The sequence below is a fragment of the Trachypithecus francoisi genome, unplaced genomic scaffold (assembly GCF_009764315.1).
Source record: "Trachypithecus francoisi isolate TF-2019V2 unplaced genomic scaffold, Tfra_2.0 Lachesis_group12, whole genome shotgun sequence".
Classification (NCBI taxonomy): Eukaryota; Metazoa; Chordata; class Mammalia; order Primates; family Cercopithecidae; genus Trachypithecus; species Trachypithecus francoisi.
In genome coordinates this window covers 466,801-480,684 of record NW_022681457.1, presented here as the reverse complement: position 1 = coordinate 480,684, position 13,884 = coordinate 466,801, and the positions used below count along the sequence as shown (strand labels likewise).

Sequence of the window (13,884 nt, the reverse complement as noted above, 5' to 3'; positions counted from 1 at the left end):
TTTATTTATTTTTGAGGCAGGGTCTCCCTCTGTCACCTAGGCTGGAGTCCAATGGCAAGATAATAGCTCACTGCAGCCTCAACCTCCAGGGCTCAAGCAATCCTCCCACATTAGACTCCCAGGTAGCTGGGACTATAGGCATGAGCCACCAGGCCTGGCTAATTTTTTAATTTTTAATTTTTTTTTTTTTTTTTTTTGAGACAGAGTCTCGCTCTGTCGCCCAGGCTGGAGTGCAGTGGCGCGATCTTGGCTCATTGCAAGCTCCACCTGCCGCGTTCCCGCCATTCTCCTGCCTCAGCCTCTCTAGTAGCTGGGACTACAGGCGCCCGCCACCATGCCCGGCTAATTTTTTGTATTTTTAGTAGAGACGGGGTTTCACTGTGTTAGCCAGGATGGTCTCGATCTCCTGACCTCGTGATCCGCCCGCCCCGGCCTCCCAAAGTGCTGGGATTACAGGCATGAACCACCACGCCCGTTCAATTATAGAGATGGGGTCTCAGCATGTTGTCCAGGCTGGTCTTGAACTCCTGGGCTCAAATGATCTGTCCACCTTGGCCTCCCAAAGTGCTGGGATTACAATTGTGAGCCACTGTGCCTGGTCCCCCCTTTTTTAATAGAGACCAGGTCTTGCTATGTTGTCCAGACTGGTCTCAAACTCTTCAGCCTCCCAAAGTGCTGGGATTACAGGCATGAATCACCGTGCCCCCAGCTGGCTCAATTTAAAAATGGACAAAAGAACTAAAAAGACATTTCTCCCAAGAAGATACACAAGTGTTCAGTAAGCATATAAAAAGATGCTCAACATCATCAGCCATAAGGAAATGCAAATCAAAAGCACAACGAAGCCTGAGCAACATAGTGCAACCCCATCTCTACAAAACAATTAAAAGTAAGAAAATCAGCCAGGCGTAGTGGCTTGTGCCTGCGGTTCTAGCTAATTTGGAGGCTGAGGCAAGAGGATCACTTGAACCTGGGAGGTGGAGGCTGCAGTGAGCTAGGATTGCATTACTGCACTCCAGCCAGGGCGACAGAGCAAGACCTCATCTCAAAACAAACAGGCTGGGCGCTCACGCCTGTAATCCCAGCGCTTTGGGAAGCTGAGGTGGGTGGATCATTTGAGGTCAGGAGTTCAAGACCAGCCTGGCCAACATGGTGAAACCCTGTCTCTACTAAAGATACAAAAAAATTAGCTGGGCATGGCAGCGCATGCCTGTAATCCCAGCTACTTGGGAGGCTGAGGCATGAGAATCGCTTGAACTTGGTAGGCAGAGGTTTCAGTAAGCCAAGATCCTGCCACTGTACTCCAGTCTGGGCAACAAGAGCGAAACTCTGTCTCAAAAATAACAAAAAAACAAAAACAAAACAAAACAAAAAAACAGCTGGAGGGGTGGCCGAGGAGAGCAGCAGGAGCCTGGATCCCAGTGTCAGGGCATCCTTGGGTAAGTGCCACCCCTCTCTGGTTACCCCTCCACCCCTGAGATGAGGAAAGGGCTGGTGCCAGCTCTGGATTCTTTTGACTGTGCCGGAAGGCAGTAAGCACAAGCACCTGGACCTAAGAGCTGGTGGTAGGACATTCAGTCAGATGGCCCCGCCTGCCGGTGCCTGCTCCACCCCAGGATTAGACAGGATCAGGCCACTGTCAGACTTGGGCACTCTAAGCTGGGCTCCATGAGGGTGTCATCCCTCGGCTCTGCCAGCACCAGCCCCAACTCCATTTTAATGGAACAACATTCACTGAACTGCTCTGTGCCTGGAGCTGTGCAGGGGACACAGCAGGGACCGAGACAGCTCCGGCCCTGACCCCCTGGGACTTGTAGTCCAGTGGGGAACACAGGTCCAGGCACAGCAAGGAAGGTGGCCCTCCAGGGAAATGGAGCACTGGCTGTTCATTGTGATCACAGCAGACAGAACCAGGCCAGGAAGCAAGGATCCCAAGCCTGAGACAGAAGGGGAGTGAGAACAGAGTCATGGAGGCTTGGCTGGGTGGCCAGTTGCCCCTGACACCTGTGACACGTGGGTCACAGGGAATGGGGAAGTAGGTCACCTGCCACAAAGGTAGAAGGCAGATCAGTTACCAGAACCTTGCCTGCCACTCCATGACTGGGAGGAGGCCCTGGGATCCAATCACTCCCTAAATGGTGCGGTGTCCTACAAAGGCAAGTGTCCTGGCCTATGACCCCCAGCAACTCAACAGAAAAGACAGGCCTGTTTGCCAGTCCTGCGCTGCCATTCCCACCAGGCTGGCAGGGGGGACACCAAAGGCAGGCTTGGTACTCCCCTCCGTAAAGCTCCTCCTCCTCTCTGCCCACTTCCTTTTCTCGACCAGGGACTCTCTGAGCTGCTCATGGCAAGGACTAAGACCCAGCATTGTATGCCACTTCCTTCTCCACCTGCCATATTGCGTGGCTGCCCAGAGCCAAACCCAGTGCCACGTGGGCTGGGCACTGGGGAATATACTGGCACCAAACCCAACCCACCACTGCCTGGTGATGCTTCCAGTCCGGGGCCGAGAGTATCCGCAGGCCCGCAGATAAGCAGATCACTGGCCACCTGATGGAGAGCCCATTAGGAGGGCCAGGAAGGAAGGGTTTGCTGGCACCTGAAAGATTAGCCAGAGCCAGCTGTGTGGGTGGGGCCGGCCTTCCAGGAGAGGATGTGGGGAGCTGCCTGCATGTTCTAGGACTGAAAGGAATCCACGATGGCTTGAACCGAGCGAGTGCATGGCAAGGTGATCTTGGTCGTGGCCGGCGATGGTGGCAGGAGCCAGGTTATACCTGAGCTTCCTAACCTGTTGCAGGGACGTTGGATCAGGGGGAAAGGCAGCAGGGAGGTCACAAAGTGTGATGTGAAACAGGAATAGCAAAGTGCCTGGGTTACAAGGGCTTTGCGGCGTCCGGCCTGGGTGCCCATCAGCAGTCCCACTTTGCCCGGAGTCCCTGGAGGTTCCTGGAGGCGTTCAGTGGTTCCACTCCTCCCAGGAGCCAGATGGACAGGATGCAGTCCTCTGCAGCGCTGGTTCAGGGAGGGGAGATGGGCCCAAACAAGTAACAACAGAGCGAGGAGGCGCCATGGGAACCCAGAGAGCAGAGCAGAGCTTTGTCAGGGGATTAGAGAAGGGCTTGCCTAGGAGGCAGCGCGGGATGGATAACGGGAGTTGGTCAGGAAGGGCAGGGGACTAGCGAGGGGCATGCTAGGCAGAGGAGCCTGCGTCTAGGCGTGGGAGGGGTAACAGGAGTTGGTCAGGAAGAGCAGGGGACTAGCGAGGGGCCTGGCGCCTGCGCTAGGAGGCTGGATGTTCTTTGGGAAAGGCCTCCCATACCAGGCCCAGGGGTGTGGACTTTGTCCTGTAGTTACGGTGGAGCCCTGGGGGCTTTTTGAAACAGAACAGAGGATCAGAACCATTCAAGCTGCCTGGCTAGAACCGAGCTCCTCCTCTACCACCTGTGTGGCCTTGGCACCTCTGTGAGCTTGTTTCCTCCTCCAAGATTAACGATGCGTTTAAAGAGCTTAGCCCTGGTAAGTGCTCCATAAATGGGAGCTGTGAGTACCAACACCTCCATCACCACCACCAGGAGGCATGACCCCTGCAGAGAGTCACTTCCCTGCAGCGTGCTTTCACCTTTTGGCAGCCCCACTCTCCCACCCTCCCTCCCTGTTGTCCTGGGGAACCAAGCGAGTTCAGCTGTGACAGTCCTTTGCTTTGCAAAAGGGAAGGCTGCACAGGACGCAAGCAGCTCTCCACTACATCACTGACGGCAGCTGGTGAAAGCCTCGGAGACCACGGAGAGAGGGAGGGGTGGGTGTGAAGGTGGCACACGAGTCCGACCCCGGTGGGTCTCAAGCGCCAGCTTGCTAGAGGAGCCCGCCCACCTAACCAGGGAACACATTCCCAGCTGGAACCCAACCAGCCCTGAGGGGAGCATCTGACTGCAGGGCTCCCGACCCAGGCTTCCGCTGCGAAGGGAGATGGGCGCTCGGCAAGTCACATGAGCCGTGCGGCTGTCAGCAGACACTTCCAAACCTCCACCCCCAACTTGAGGCAACTGCTCAGTGCCAGCTGCCTAGAGGAAGGGAAGGGGTGAGAACAACTTTTGAGTGCCTACTGTGTACCTCCATCCACCACCAATTCATCCAGTGTGACAGCCTGCAGAGGGCCAGGCACCATAGAGGGTGCTGGAGACACAGGTGAGCCAAGACAAAGATGGGTCCTGCCTTCACGGACCTTCCTACTCAATGTAGGAAATAGCCAAGCATGATGGATCTCTCGAATTCCTTTTGGCACCCAGCCTCTGAACCCCCTTCCTGCAATTAGGGAACCCCCTCCACATCTCCCACCTCCTCTAAGCTGAAACAGCAGACCCCAGTCTTCTGTGTGGCTCCAGTCCAGGAGTCTAAGTGGGCTCAGCCCCAGAGGAGCTGATGTAACAGGAGCAGCATCAGCTAGACACTGGATGTACGGTGTGCTCCTGCTGGCGTGGGCCCCAGGCCTGGCTCTCTGGTCTTCCCAAAGAGTCTAAAAACTTTGAAAGAGAGTCCTCATCTGGCAAAATGGCTTCACAAATGGGGAAAGTGGTCCAGGGAGGTCAAGGGACTTGCCCAAGGTCACACAGCCCAAGTGTGGAGGAGCTGAAATCACACTCAGGCAGATGATCCTACCCAGATGAGGCAGGTTGGCCCCACCTGCCTAACCCTTATAGCCCCAGGAGGCAGGAACCAGTCAAGTTCAGGGCAGCAGCCACCTCATTCAACTTTCCCATGTCCTCATGAACGTCTGCAACAGCCAGCTACTGTTCCAGCTGCTTTCCAAGTAGAGGCTAATTTAATCATCAATCCCCATACAAATGGGGACACTGAGGCAAAGAAGCTGGGTGATTCGCCCAAGGGCAGAGCTGGGACTGGCACCCAGGGGGCTCCTGCGCTTCCTCCTGGGTTACTGCCATTTCAGACACGGAATGAGGCCCGCTGCGGGCTCCAGTCTCCTCCCAGAACCCTTGGGCCAGACGTGATTTAGAATCAGAATTTTCTGGATTTTGTAAGACTGACAGGACACTGATATTGCACTAAGCCACCAGAGGGGTCTGGGATGGTCTGTAGAGCTTTCTGGATCTGGGTACTGTGAGACCTGAAGGGACTGTGAAAGTGAGGTCACTGGAGGAGGTCACTGGACTTCACAGCCCACACGCCTCCCACAGCCCATGCAGGGGCAGGATGTCCCAAGCAGGCCAAGGACAAACTGGCTTGGGGAGCACGAGGGAAGGGACTCAGAGACCCAAGGAGAGAAGGGAAGGGGAAAAACAGTCATCTCAGAGGTGCTATAGGAAACAGTGGCAACAGCAAACCTGTTGGTGGAGGGAGGGCTCAGAGCAATCTGAGGAAGAATCAATGAAGTCAAGTGTCAACTATTAGCCAACATGAGGCTAAGCTAAGCCTATAGCCTCTGGGCTCCTGGCTCACGGCCCCTCCCTGGTCTCCCTGTCTCAGTCTCACCCCATTCATGTTACCCCCACCCTAGGTTCTGTTAAAAACACTCACTATGCCCCTCCTTTTTTCTTTTGAGACAGGGTCTCGCTCTGTCACATAGGCTGGAGGGCAGTGGTGTGACCACAGCTCACTAAAGCCTTGACCTCCTGGGCTCAAGTGATCCTCTCACCTCAGCCTCCTGAGTAGCTGGGACTATAGGTGCACACCACCATGCCTGGCTAATTTTTGTTTTTTTTATAGAGAGAAGGTCTCGCCATGTTGCCCAGGCTGGTCTTAAACTCCTGGGCTTTAGCAATCGTCCCGCCTGGGCCTCCCAAAGGGCTAAGATGACAGGCGTGAGCCCCCCACACCCAGCCCAGGCCCTTTCTTAAGGCCTCTGGAGCTCCCTGCTAGCACAGCCCATAAGGCCCCACACAGCAGTCTCTCCTGCCTCCTCCAGCCTCACCTCTGACCCGCCTGCCTCCACCTCAACTAAGTCTGGCTTTTTTCTGTTCTTCAGATGTACCAGGCTGGTTCTATCTGCCTTCCACCCCTGGTGCACACCTCCCGCTGCTCCTCACCTGGCTAACTGCTGGATTTCCTTGTTGACATCCCTTCTAGGAAGCTGCCTCTGCCCTGCCCTCCTGCACACCCTGTGAACCCTCCCTAATCTGAGTCCTCGGCAGCCTGGTTTGTTGATAATTCTTTACTGTGTGTCTCCCTCACCTGACCGTGACCCCCACGGAAGCACGGACTGGGCCTGTCTTCTGCCCTGACTCGCAACACGTGTCACGGCCATACCATGCTGAATGCATGACTGGTTACGGGGTCACCAAGTCACTCATGCAGCAAGAATATATTGAGTGCCTACCACGTACCAGACACTGTGTAGCACAGGAGGAACACGTCCCAGAGGCCAAGGGTCAGAACAGCGGGCAATGCCGAGGACAGAGGAGCAGCACAAATCTCCAGGGGCTCAAGCTGTCCACGAACCACAGTGACCCCCTCCTGCATGCCCACCAGGCTGGGCCCTTACCCCACCTGTTTCTATTTCTCATCCCTGCCACAACACCACAAAGCCAGCACTGTCACCTCTATCTTATAAACAATTCTGGGTTATAGATGAAGAGACTATGCACCCTGCACTGAACACGGCCACTTGCCTCCAAGCACTCAGCTGCCACACAGGGGTTACTGTGCAGGCTTCGGTGCCAGGCTGGCTGCCTGGGTTTGAATCCCAGCTCCACCACTTACCGGCTGTGTGACCTCAGGAAAATTACTTTACCTCTACAGGCCCCATTTCCTCATCTATAAATTGGGGCAAACAGCACCTGCCTCCTGGGGTGGCTGTGATATCTAAATGCGATAATACAGGAAAGGCACTTAGACCAGTGCCTGGTACAGGCACATGGAAGGCAAGGACTGATGATGACTAAGGTCAGCCAGAGGGCAGGGATTTAACCTGCCCTGCCCCCATGCCCCACTGCAGCAGGCGGCCTGCCCAGCTTGAATTTCTGCAGTTACCTTAAGGCAAGCATTTCAATGCTCACCTATTAATTTGCTCCAAAACAAGTCTTTGAGGTCAATGCCAGCCACCCCTGAACTGAGGTCTGAAGACAAGCTTGGGACTGAGTGATGGATGGCGGAGCAAAGCACACAGACAGCCAAGCGAGATTGTCAGAACGACCCGGGGAGCTTTTTGTAAAAACAGGTTTCTGGGCCGGGCGCGGTGGCTCAAGCCTGTAATCCCAGCACTTTGGGAGGCCGAGGCGGGCGGATCACGAGGTCAGGAGATCGAGACCATCCTGGCTAACACGGTGAAACCCCGTCTCTACTAAAAAATACAAAAAAAAACTAGCCGGGCGAGGTGGCGGGCGCCTGTAGTCCCAGCTACTCGGAGGCTGAGGCAGGAGAATGGCGTGAACCCGGGAGGCGGAGCTTGCAGTGATCTGAGATCCGGCCACTGCACTCCAGCCTGGGCGACAGAGCGAGACTCCGTCTCAAAAAAAAAAAAAAAAAACAGGTTTCTGGCCTTCACGCCCAGTGACTGCTCCAGCTGCAGCCCGTCCAACACAGGGCATTTGGCCCCACGGTTCCTAATCCTCTTGGAGCCGGATGCCTATGAAGGTTCGCAGAGCCCCAATACTCGCTCCCAGAAACACACGCACATGCACTCCCGCTGACGCACTCAATGCTGGTTACTGAGTGCCAGCTGGGGGCCAGCTTCGCGTACTCTTCCGGGAGTCAGAATGGGCGCTAAAGCCTGTCTGTAGGTCCCTGAGGAAGAGCCCTCGTCCTGGCAGCAACTGGATTAACTACCACAAAAAGGCTTCCTGTAAATCCCACCATAGGGTGTTTGATCAGAGGAAAGCACCCCATTCCTTCGGACATGTGTCCTGTGCCCAAGCCCTCCTGTGTGCTAGACTAGGGTCACAGAGGTGACTCACACACAGTCTTTGCCCTTGAAGGGGGAAACAGAAGCGAGCACAAGCACAAGGAATCAGGCAGCCCACCTGCATGTGCAGGCACAAAGAGCGGCGAGTCACAGTGTGCAAAGGGCCTGGGAGGGCAGAGGACAGGCACCGGCACAATAGTACCGCTAACCCAATCGTGTTCCAACAGGGCGGGGGCTGGGGCGGTGGAGCCCCCACTCCAGAGGAGACTCAGGCTTAGGGAGGAGCTGCGACTTGTCCAAAGTCATCAGCCAATGTAGGCAGAGGCTGGGACTAAAACGGCCAGTGTGGAATCTTAGTACCCCTGCTGCCTCTCCTGCTAGTGAGCTGAAACATGCTGATTTAGTTTTAGCTCAGAGAGGCTGGGCAACTTGTCCATGGTCACACAGCTTGGCAGGCACAGTCGGGCCTGGAGGTCAGGGACTGCTGGAGCACGCAGCCTGGAGGAGAGGGCCCCTGAGAGAAAGCAGGGATGCTGACGCGGGAGACTGTAGGGGAAAGAGGAGTACAAACACACAACACAGGCAGGAAACAGAAACGAAAGGTTAGGGCTATAGGTGCGGGCAGAGGAGCAGTGATGATGGGAATAACAAGGGAGGCATTTGCTGAGCATTTACTATGGATCAGGCACTGTGTTCTCTCACTTAATCCTCCCAATCACCCTATGAGGACATACTTCTGTCAGCTGCATTTTAGACACAGAAAAATCGAGGCAGAGAGAACAATCGCCAAAGTCACGTGGCTGCTCAGTGGCAGGGTCTACTTGCCAACTCCAGCAGCGGGAGGTGGAGCTGGGCCCAGATGGAAATCTGAGCAGATGCATCAATCCCCCTTGACCCCATTCCCTGCTCCCTAGCAGCTCCACCACGAATGCTAAAGCAAGCTGGTTCTCTAACCCAGGGCCTCTTTCCACCACTGACAGATGCGTGTCTACCTGTCCAGCCTGTTTCTAGGGCTAAATCTGCAGCACGGGTTTCAATAGCAAACAGTATGGCATTTCCATGCCATAGGATCCGCATTTAAGAAAACACCCTGCCCCCACCGCTACCTCTGCCCTCCAAAGCTCAGGTGGCCAGACATGGTAGCATGCCTGGACCCCCTCACCCTGCCCTGCAGACACCTTGACTTCACGCGAGGAGCTTCCTGGTGGGCAAACCCCCAACGCACACACACTGGAGGACTGATGGTCAGGGAGCAGGGAGTGAGTCACCGGCAGGACTGGAGGAGGGGAGATGAGTCTCCCGGACTGTGGCTGCTGTCATGTGCTCTCATCACAAGTCCCTCTCACATGCCTATCTTTCCAACCCCACAGAGTTCGGCTGGGGCTGGGGAGACCAGCCGAGCCTCAGGTCATTCCTGCAGTTTGGCCTAATGGGTTCCTTGTGTAAGTCTGGCCTTGGCCTTCAGAAGAGCTGAAGGGTCTGCCACAACATGACGGGGTGCAGTGCAGCCAGCTAGCCCCGCTCCCCACGGGCACCCAAGCGCCCAGCCTGACAGTGCTGAAGCAGCCTCTTTCACTCACGATTCCCAGCCTGCCTTCTCCCGGAGCTTCCCTGCCCATCTCCACACACCTGGCTGTGGCTTGCTGAGGGTGCAGGTTCACCCTATCCTCTGACATCCTGGTGGTCTGCAGGGCAGGATCACTGGCCCTGTTTTACAGGTGAGGAAGTGCAATGCTCTGCAAGAACCCATGCTTGCCAGAGGCCACAGAGCACGCTGCTGCCCCGCTGGTGTCCCCATGCCAGGCTGCTCGGGCCCCTGACATACGGCTACATGTCACTCTGCTAGGTGGCTTCCAGAAACCACCAGGCCTCATAGGCCCACAGGCGCTCATTCAACAACTGAGTGTCCTTGAGGAAAGCGGAGAAGGGGATGGACTCGGCCTCTGCTCTCCCATTCCAGCGCGGAAGAGACCACCACCAAGAAAACAAGCACGCGACGGAACATCAGATGTGTTCATGTAATGAGGAAACGGCAGCCCCAGCAGGCGGAACCCCACTGCGGGGGATGGGAATCCGGAAAGGATGAGCCTGCGCAGGCTCCCTCACAATCCCCCTCCTCCAGATCACCTCATCTCCAGGAATCCCCAAACCCTGGGCCCCTGAAGGGCCTGAGGGAGCTCTTACCCTCAGGTAGACACCCCCGACAGCTCCCACCCGGCTGGGTCACCACTCGAGCCCCAGGGGCAGGGCTCTGCTGGAGGAGACCCCTGCACTGGGGCCCCCCCAGTGCTGCCTTCTCCTCACCCAGGGGCGCTCCTCCACCCCTGGCCTGGGCAGCACTCCATTGCTAGCATGGCACAACAGCTTCCGGATGACTGAGTCTCCCCAATTCAGACCCGTCAGCTCTTCTGTCACCCCTCGGCCTTGGGGTTACGCCACCTTGCACTAAGTTCACAGCTCAAATAACACCCCCTGTCCCTCCCCAGTTTACGAGATTGATGCCAACAAATCTCCCACCTTTGTTCCAAGACCAAGCAACTCCTCCCTGCAGTCCCCCAGCCCCAGCCCCTCTGGCCTCTCACTTGGGTCTCCTCTTACACCCACTTTCTGTACCACAATTCCTCTTCTACACCCTGGCAAACCCTCCACCTCCCACAGCCCCATGGCCAGGGAACCACTCCACTGTCCTCCCCAGCACAGAGCCTATCCCGTGTTCCTTGCTGTTCCCAGGCCCTTGGGTTTTCTGTCCTGCAAATCCTATTGTCCAAACTCACCAACTTCACCAGTGACCCCTCCCCTGCCCAGGCCCAAGATCACCCAACTCCTCACTGCCAGGGCAACTTCTCAAGCCCTCCTCCCTACCAGGATGGACCAATTCTTGCAGTCCAGTTCAGGTCATCACCTCTGCAGCTCAGACGCACAGACTCCTCCGGAGTGTGAGTCCCAACCAGGCCTTACTGCCCCTCTCTCAACCACTGGAATGAGAGACTCCCCCAGCCGGGAGAGTGTTACCTGCTCTACCCCTTACCCAGGATAGACCAACCGGTACCCCTCCTCTAAACTCCTCTCAGCCAGGCTCCAACTGCCCGTCTTTTCTTGACAGACAGCCTTCTGACTCTCCAATTCTTTCACTGTCTCTTCAAGACTGCACATGAAACCAGACAAACAAACAAGCAAAACACAAATCTGCGGGGATGACAGCTGCTATTTACGTGGCAGAAATTTATGAGGACTATCTTACTTCATCCTCACAACTATCCCATGGTAAAATTTAGCACCTCCATTTGCAAAGAAAGAAACAGAGCCTTGGAGGGGAAAAGTGGTTTACTGAATGAAAGCCAAACCTTTTCTGGGGAACTGCGGACCAGGAACTTTACCCCCCAGTGCCCAATCTGTGCCAGACTCTCTTGCTGCCCTCACCCTGACCCTTCAGCCCACAAATTAACCATCTTCCTCCTCACCCCTCACTCCAGGCCCATGCACTGACTGCCAGCTCTCTTCTCTCCTGGAAGCCTCTGAAGCAGCCACATCCAGGCCCCACCCTATGCATGAACTCCTCTACACCAGCCCAAGATGACCAACACTGTCTTAATAACAATGACTGCCATCAAGAACGCTCACCCTATCTGATTCCTTTCCATATGTGACCTCATCCAGTCCTTGCCTAAATCCCGTGGCAAGAGTATTGCCACCTGCTTCACAGACGGGAAGACTGAGGCTCAGAAGTTAGGTAACCAGTCCGAGGTCTCGAAGGATCTGACCTGGAGCCTCTGCTCTTGAAACACCCTGCTCTGCCTCTCCAGGTCTTTCCCCTTCCTGCTCTGACTGGATACCACGCTATAGCCAGGGGCCATTCTGACTGTGGCCCCGTCCCAAACTAACCACCTATGCCTGGGGCCTAGAGCCCAAGGAGTTGGCTGGCTCCCAGTGACAAAAGTCTTTTTTTTTTTTTTTTTTTTTAAGACAGGGTCTTTGTCACCCAGGCTGCAGTTCAGTGGTGCAATCACAGTTTACTGCACTATTGACCTCCCGGGCTCAAGTGATCCTCCCACTTTAGCCTCCTGAGTAGCTGGGACTACAGGCATGTACCACCACACCTGGCTAATTTTTGTATATTTTGTAGAGACACGGTTTCACCTTGTTGCCCAAGCTGGTCTTGAACTCCTGGGCTCAGGTGATCCGCCTACCTTGGCTTGACAAAGTGCTGGGGTTACAGGCATGAACCATGGCGCCCGGCCCAAAAGTCTTAATTTAACCACTGTCTCTTTAAGAATAACTAGCCAGCTGGACACGGTGGCTCATGCTTGTAATCCCAGCACTTTGGAAGGCTGAAGTGGGCAGATCACCTGAGGTCAAGAGTTCGAGACCAGCCTGGCTAACAAGGTGAAACCCCATCTCTACTAAAAATACAGACATTTGTAGCCAGGTGTGATGATAGGTGCCTGTAATTCCAGATACTCAGAAGGCTGAGGCAGGAGAACCAGCCTAAGCGACAGAGGGAGACTCTATCTAAAAAATAATAAGTAGTAACAAGTAGCCAAACTGTCATTCATGATGGACTCACTGTGTATTCGGTTTCCAGTTACCATGTTTTCCACCCTCACATCAAAGCCACCAATTCCTCCACTGTCCACAGACTGGCAACAGTTTCTCCCCTTAGGTAGGGCTGGCAGATCAGCTTCTACAGAACCATGACCAGTCTGATCCCTCACTTCATGGGCTCCACCCCAGGAGGACTGACAGACTTCTCCAGCACGAAATGGACTCAACACTGCCCTGCATGTCCCAAGCGACTTTCCACCTTCCCAGCCCTATGACTCCAACACTCCTTTCAGCTCCAACACTGACCTGACCCTCTCCAGTGGGCCAGTCCCCTCTCCCAACACTTCAAGCTGCCAAACTTCTTCAGTTGTCTCACCTGCTACTGGCCAGCAACTCCAATTCCTGACTTGATAACATCCCCCAATTCTTTTTTTTTCTTTCTTTGAGACGGATTTTTGCCCTTGTCACCCAGGCTTTACAATGTCATGATCTTAGCTCATTACAATCTCCACCTCCTGAGTTCAAGCGATTCTCCCTGCCTCAGTCTCCTGAGTAGATGGGATGACAGGCGAGCACCACCATGCCCGGCCAATTTTTGTATTTTTAGTAGAGACGGGGTTTCCCCATGTTGGCCAGGCTGGTTTTAAACTCCTGACCTCAGGTGATACACCCACCTTGCCCTCCCAAAGTGCTGGGATTACACGCGTGAGCCAATGCACTTGGCCATCCCCCAATTCTTTCTCAAGAAGGAACAAGAGGACCCTTCCGTAGCCATGCCCCAAACATCCTCTGCTCCTGAATGACCGAGAACCTTCCTTCTGCTTCCCTTTTTGTTGGAGGAGGAGGCTGCGGTAGGGGTTGGCTTTTCTTCTTAATACCACATTGCACCCGGGGGCGGTGGCTCACTCCTGTAATCCCAACACTTTGGGAGGCCAAGGAGGGAGGATAGCTTGAACCCAGAAGTTCGAGACCAGCCTGGGCAATGCAGTAAGATCTCCTCTCAATGAAAATGAAAACATAAAAACCACACTGCCTCTGACTCAACCAACCACAAATGGACCACCACCTGTGCTCCTCTTCTGGGACCTTACCTTGACTCCCTTTGTACCAAGTCTTCTATAGCCACAGTCCAAGTTTATATTTCTCCCTCTTTCCAGCCAAGAAAGTGACCAACACGACCACTCCTTGCCCCGAGACTTGCAGACCAGCAACTGAACCTTTTTTTACTCCCACAGACCCATCAAACTCTTTCAACTGCCCTTTCGGGGCCAGCGTTGACCCGCTCCTCCTCCCGACTGCTCTTTCTCTCCTTCTCTGGTGGAACTACGAACGCAAAGGCTGCCACACTCTACATCTGACAAACCACCAAACTTTCTTTAATTGCTCATCGTTTTAAGCCCTAAAACGATCACCATCTTTGTCTCGGGTGGGTGGGGTGCGGCAGAAAGCACATACTTTTCACCTTCCCAACTCCATAGTCACCCCCT

The 13,884-nt window shown here is 54.8% G+C and overlaps 1 protein-coding gene across 1 annotated transcript in view; it reads right to left on the bottom strand.

The window, feature by feature from the left end:
• PPP1R37 (protein phosphatase 1 regulatory subunit 37) overlaps nt 1-13,884 on the bottom strand; it is a 54,679-nt gene that overhangs the window by 40,062 nt on the left and 733 nt on the right. The gene's annotated exons all lie outside the window — the stretch shown is intronic.